Here is a 5,908-nt window from a genome sequence, read left to right on the forward strand (position 1 = left end):
GAGAAACATTCACATTGATTTCCCTATGGCAGCACTAACTATATCCTACCAGCAATAAATATTTTTTATCATTTTTTTATTTGTCTTTATAGGAATTCAGTTTCATCTTTCTTGATGGTAACCAATATAATGTATGAGATGAACTATCAAAACAATTCATCTTTGTGATGGCTTTGGAAGTTGAATACTTAAAAATCTTTATTGACAAATTGTATCTTTCCTTTTGAGGCCTTTCTGTTCAATTAATTGGCTCATTTATTGATTGACAGGCTTTTTAATGGCATCTGATTTTAGCAGTCATTTTTATCCTAGATACTAACCCTGTAACTGAGACAGCCAAAGGAATCCTAAGCAGAAAGAATAGTGACTGAGGCATCATAAAACCTGACCTCAAATTATGCTCTAGAGCCATAGTGGCAAAGGCAGCATTATTTTGGAATACAAACATTAATGTAGGCCAGTAAACAGGATACGAAGAAATAACACATTTAAGGTCATTCAGTTTTTGATAGGGAAATATCAAAAACTATACTGAGAATAAAAACCAGTCTATTCAGCAAATGGTGCTGATAAAACTGGATATATTGACAAATACTGAAACTAGATTCGTGTTTCTGATGTTACTTAGCCAATTCCAAGTGGCTCAAAGACTTTAACTTAGAAGAAAACATGGAAATCAAGGCACAAATCATCTAAACAACATTCCAACAGCACAGGAGATATCTATCAGAAATAACTAAGTGGACCAAATTAAATTTAAAAGTTTCTATATAGCAAAGGAAATTTATCAGATGATTCAATAGGAAGTCTGCATAATGGGAGAAAATCTTAGCCTGTGCTCCTAAAAAAAATAAATCTTGGGAAAAGGCAACAGAGGTTGTGACAGGGACTACAAAGTTAAATTTTTTTTCTAAGCTTGGGTTGATTTTCATTTCTCACAGGAAAACTAAACTATATTTTCAGAGGTGTTACATATGGTACAGAAGAAACACTATGAAACCCCGTGAGTTCTCAGTCAGTAATGAAACTTCACATAAATATCTTTTTCACAAAGTCGATTTTACCAATAATGAGAAAGGGAAGTGTTTCATAGAAGCATATGAATCTAATAAATACTATGAATAAATAAATGTGTGGAGTATCTTCTTAGGACTTTGATACACACAAATTTCTAGGTTCCTTTTCAATTAGTCGCGAAGTGATAGTTAAAGATTTAATTTGCTTGGGAATTGCTCCTAGAACTATTATTATGGGATGGTTTAGTTGGCACTATAAATTTTTTAATATTTTAAGATGTGTTTGATGTGTCTCAGACATGTAGCAACAATAACAGGCCCCCAACTCTCTAACAGCGCTGTTAACTTTAATGTTGTTTGTTTCATGAGCCTTTGTGTGGGGGGGGAGTGGTCTGGGCAATAATTATTCATTAATATAAATAAACATTGGGTTACAGGAAAAGTGAGTCTTCCACCAAAACCCAAGTTGGTGTCACAGTCTAAATGTAGTTGTTAAACATTATAAGAACTGAGTGGAATTATAGAGTGGGTGAGTTCTGTTCGGTATTTTCAACACTACTCTTCTTTCCTTTGGAATGTCACCATGAAAGAAGATAGACCTATGTCTCCTTGTTTCTGTGGAAGGGTAGGAGCTAAACTCTTTATGAGCACCTTCCTCTAAGTGGCAAACTGCTTCCTGTTGCGGAGATGGGAGACTTTTAACTTGCCTTTTGAATGAGACCAATTAACCAACATAAACAGCCCTCTTTCTGCTGCCTTCCTCAGCAACGGGCCTTCTATAGTGTTCTTGTCATACGCAACATGGGAGGCCTACAGGAAATGTGGCCACAGCTGAAACCTCGCTCTGAAAAGTGGTCAGTCATCAATCATTAGAGACACGGGAAAGAGGAGATCTGGGCAGAGCCTTGCTGTGGCCTCAGTCCGTCGTATTTCCTTCTCCACGCATGATCCACAAAGACCCACTACTTCTGCACGAATGTTTTCTGCAGGAGAACCTGAGAAGGTGCAGTCCTTTGTTTTTAGAGGCAGACAAATCTTTAATATATATGATGCCTCGTCTCTCTTTTCCCCCAAGCCCTGGCAGGATTAAGTAGCCATCTTCTTGATCCACAGCAAGTATCCATTGTGATGCTTTTCATCCAGCTTGCATCCCATGAAATCTCTCTCAGTCTCTTGTTTCTCATCTCAACCTCCCAAAGCCCCAAGGCTGCATTACTTCTGCATTACTGTACCAGAAAGCATGGGAGGAAAGTGGAGATTCCCGAGGCAGCAATCTGTCCTGGGGAAGTGTGGGTGCCCATCCCATGATGCTGTTTGTTCAGTGTGGCTTTCGTCATTTGCTACAGTTCCTCCTCTGCAGAACCGAGAGTGCAGATGGGACTGGAAAAAGGATAGTGAGGAATGCCACATCCGAACCGAGACGGGGGTTGAGAAGAGCACATGCAGAGTAGGAAGACCCTTCACTTCCTGTACTGATTTGTATTTAGTTTATTTTTAGTTTATTTTTATTTTTTTGGTTTTTCAAGACAGGGTTTCTCTGTGGTTTTGGAGCCTGTCCTGGAACTAGCTCTTGTAGACCAGGCTGGTCTCGAACTCACAGAGATCCGCCTGCCTCTGCCTCCCAAGTGCTGGGATTACTCTGTTTTTATTATTATTATTTTCAAATACCCTTAGAGAAAATCATAACAATGATGTGTATTCCAAGGGGAACCTGGGCAGTACTGCACTGTCCCTGATCAAAGGCACTCTCAGGACGGGGGTCTAAATGAATTGTTTGCTCAGGTTTCTCTTTATTTTACTTAAGTCTTTGATCTTGTAGCTATTGCTCTCTGCCAGCCCTTGTACAAATAACTTGGTATTGTTACTTAAGTGACATTCATCTTTGATAGCTGTCTTTGGAAATATGGAAAGTAGTGTAAAAAATATGGAAAGCAGTAAAAAAAAAAACTTAGGGATGAGACAATTGATTCACGTGCTGATACAGGAACGCACAGGACTCTTAACACGTGCTTCAAGATGCTCACACAGCTCATCTTCCCCTGGAGAGTTCACATAGGAAGCTGGTGTGAGCCTGTAGAAGCTTTAGTAACATGACCTTGTAGATCTTAATATGTTAGAGTTTGACGTATTAAGAGTCTAATTGCTGGTTAGACTGCCTCACACTGATGGCTCTGTCCATTCTATATCCCCATTTATATTGACCATTGCTAAAAATTAGGTGTTAGAAGATCAACAAGAAGATTAAAAAAAAAAAAAAACATTTTCCTGTGGGAAAAGAGATTTACTCATATCAGTGAGAGAACCACCTGAGACACGGCCTGCTCCGTATTAACTTTGTGCCTCAAAGTGGTTTTCCAGGATGTTACTGAATCACTGAGCCAAGAGGGCAAACAATGCCATTTCAGACACTCTCTTTAGGTCTAAAATGCTCACTGTTACAGCCCTTTCTTCTTACCCGAAGAGATGTTTCTGAATTGAGAAGATAAGAGCTTGTGCATCGAGTTATAAAGCATTCTCTTCATCTTCGTGGGAGGATCTAGCAGTCTGTGACTCCAGGGACCTTTACTGTGGCGTCAAACTAACCAGGGCAAGTACAGCATGTGTTTGGTTTTTACCAAGGTTTTGTTATTATTTTGTCCTATTTTTTTTGTTTTCCTTTTCTTTATTTTCTTTTTTTCTTTCTTTTCTTTCTTTCTTTCTTTCTTTCTTTCTTTCTTTCTTTCTTTCTTTCTTTTGCTTTTTGTTTCTTAAAGTGACTGAAGTTAGCTAAGCCTGTTGATGGAAGGGGCAAAAAAACAGAGATAATGAGGCACTAATGATTATTTAATTAGCATTTAAAAGCAAAGAACCTGGCTGATGGTGTCTGGTAGCAACGAATTTATGAGCAAGAGCAAGTGAGATGAGTCAAGTGCTTGCCCAACCAGCATGAGGAAGAGAATTTGAATCCCCTGCATTGATATGAAATATCAGGCCAGGTGGCACAGGGTTGCAGTCCCATTATTAGGGAACCAGAAACTAGAGACCCGCCTCCCCCAGGCTTGTTGCCCAGCCATTCTTGCTCATTCCATTAGATTCAGCGAGAGCCCTAGTCTCAGCATCATCACCATTACCATCCTCCTCCTCATCAGAGTAATAATAAACAGTAATATGGAGAATGATAAATGAAGATACCAAATATCAACTTCTGGCCTCTATAGCCAAGGTTACACACCAGTGTGTACATCTACTTGCAAGTGTACATACATGAACACATATACACACTTATAAATATGGTTTTTGTATGTAAATACATAAGAAGCCATTTAAAATGCATAATGAAATGTTCCTCTGTGTTTTATCTTTAGTAAAATTCTCTTTGCATAAAAATATGTACTCTTTTAATATAGCTCAATGTTTTCAACCTGTGGGTGGTGGCCCCTTTGGCAAACTCCTCTCTCTAAAAACATTTGTACTATGACTCATAACAGTAGCAAAAATATTGTGGTGAAGTATCAACAAAAATAATGGTATGGTTGGGGGTCACCACGACATGAGAAACTGTATTAAAGGGTCCCAGCACTGGGAAGACTGAGAACCAATGACCATAGCTGCAAGCAGACCTGAGAAATCCTCTGAACTCTGACAATTGTTTAAACTACCTAATTGAAAAAAATAATACTGTTTTAAGATACCTTATTGAAATTGTTCTTAGAGAATTCCCTGCGCAGATTTCGTGCAACTGCTGCAACTCCCAGCAGCCCTCATGCTACCCACTTCATCCCTTCCAAAAATCCAAAATAGGCATCATTTCATACTTTTAAAAGTTACGGTGGTGACTTCAAATATTAAATCAACTTTTTGACATCGGCACTCTAAAGACAGTGTTGCAACGGACAGGCCAACATTAACTTAAAATGCGCTTTAAAATTCGCCTATTGTAAACAAAGACAACGGGAACTTGCTTAGATGAGTTCAAGCATTCTACTTTTCTTCAGAAAATAATCATTGTGGGGCCCAACTTCTTTGTAAGTGTACACTCATCTCCAATCCTCTTTCGGGAGGTTTTGCTTTGTTTGTTGGATGCTTTCACTTTTAACTCCATCAATAGTTTGCTGAATCTACTACTAACCCTCTGGGGCAGCATTCTTTCACCTCGCCGGTTTCTCCAGAAGCCCCTCATCACCCCTAACCCAAGGCCAATAGCTGGGTCCTCCAGACACCCCCATACCGTGCTTTCCAGTACCTATGTTACTCTACATGAGACTGTGGGACATCCGGCCTGGGGCAGGTCTTAAAAGCATGATGTTGCCACCACACTGCCACGTGGAAGAGGAGGCTCATTTGCTCAGCAAGACCGCTGAGAGTCCAGGAAATCACTGCCAAACTGGCTCAGAGCTGGGGGGGAGGCAGGACGTAGGCGGGTGGCTCTTCCAGTTCCAAGGACATTGGGAAGATCCCTAGCTTCTGTGGCCAGCAGCTCCTTCCAGCAGACTGAACTTGTGTGGGCGGGGAAGGGAGAGCCTTGCCCTGGGCGGGGCGAGGGTGACTAAAGAAGAGTGACTCTGGCTGCAGAATCTGTCTTGGGAATGCGAGGCATGGCTGAGCCCCTGCGTGAGCACAGGCAGGAGCCCGGAACAAACCACTGCCTTTCTTCAGAATTCCATCTCCAGTTCAGCTTCCAGATCCTGGCAATCAAAGGGGAGCATCTACCTGCGGAGGTACAGACGAGCATAGCCTAGTTCTTGCAAGGACCAAGAGATGCCAAAGACCTTCCCAGCTTGAAGCCCAGAGTCTCCTGCAACCAGCCCGCTCTGGCAGCAAAGAGGATTGGTAACACTGGGCTGTGGGGGACTCATTTTTAGGAGAGAGAGAGAGAGAGAGAGAGAGAGAGAGAGAGAGAGAGAGAGAGAGAG

This window comes from Microtus ochrogaster, chromosome 18 (genome assembly GCF_000317375.1).
Source record: "Microtus ochrogaster isolate Prairie Vole_2 chromosome 18, MicOch1.0, whole genome shotgun sequence".
Lineage (NCBI taxonomy): Eukaryota > Metazoa > Chordata > Mammalia > Rodentia > Cricetidae > Microtus > Microtus ochrogaster.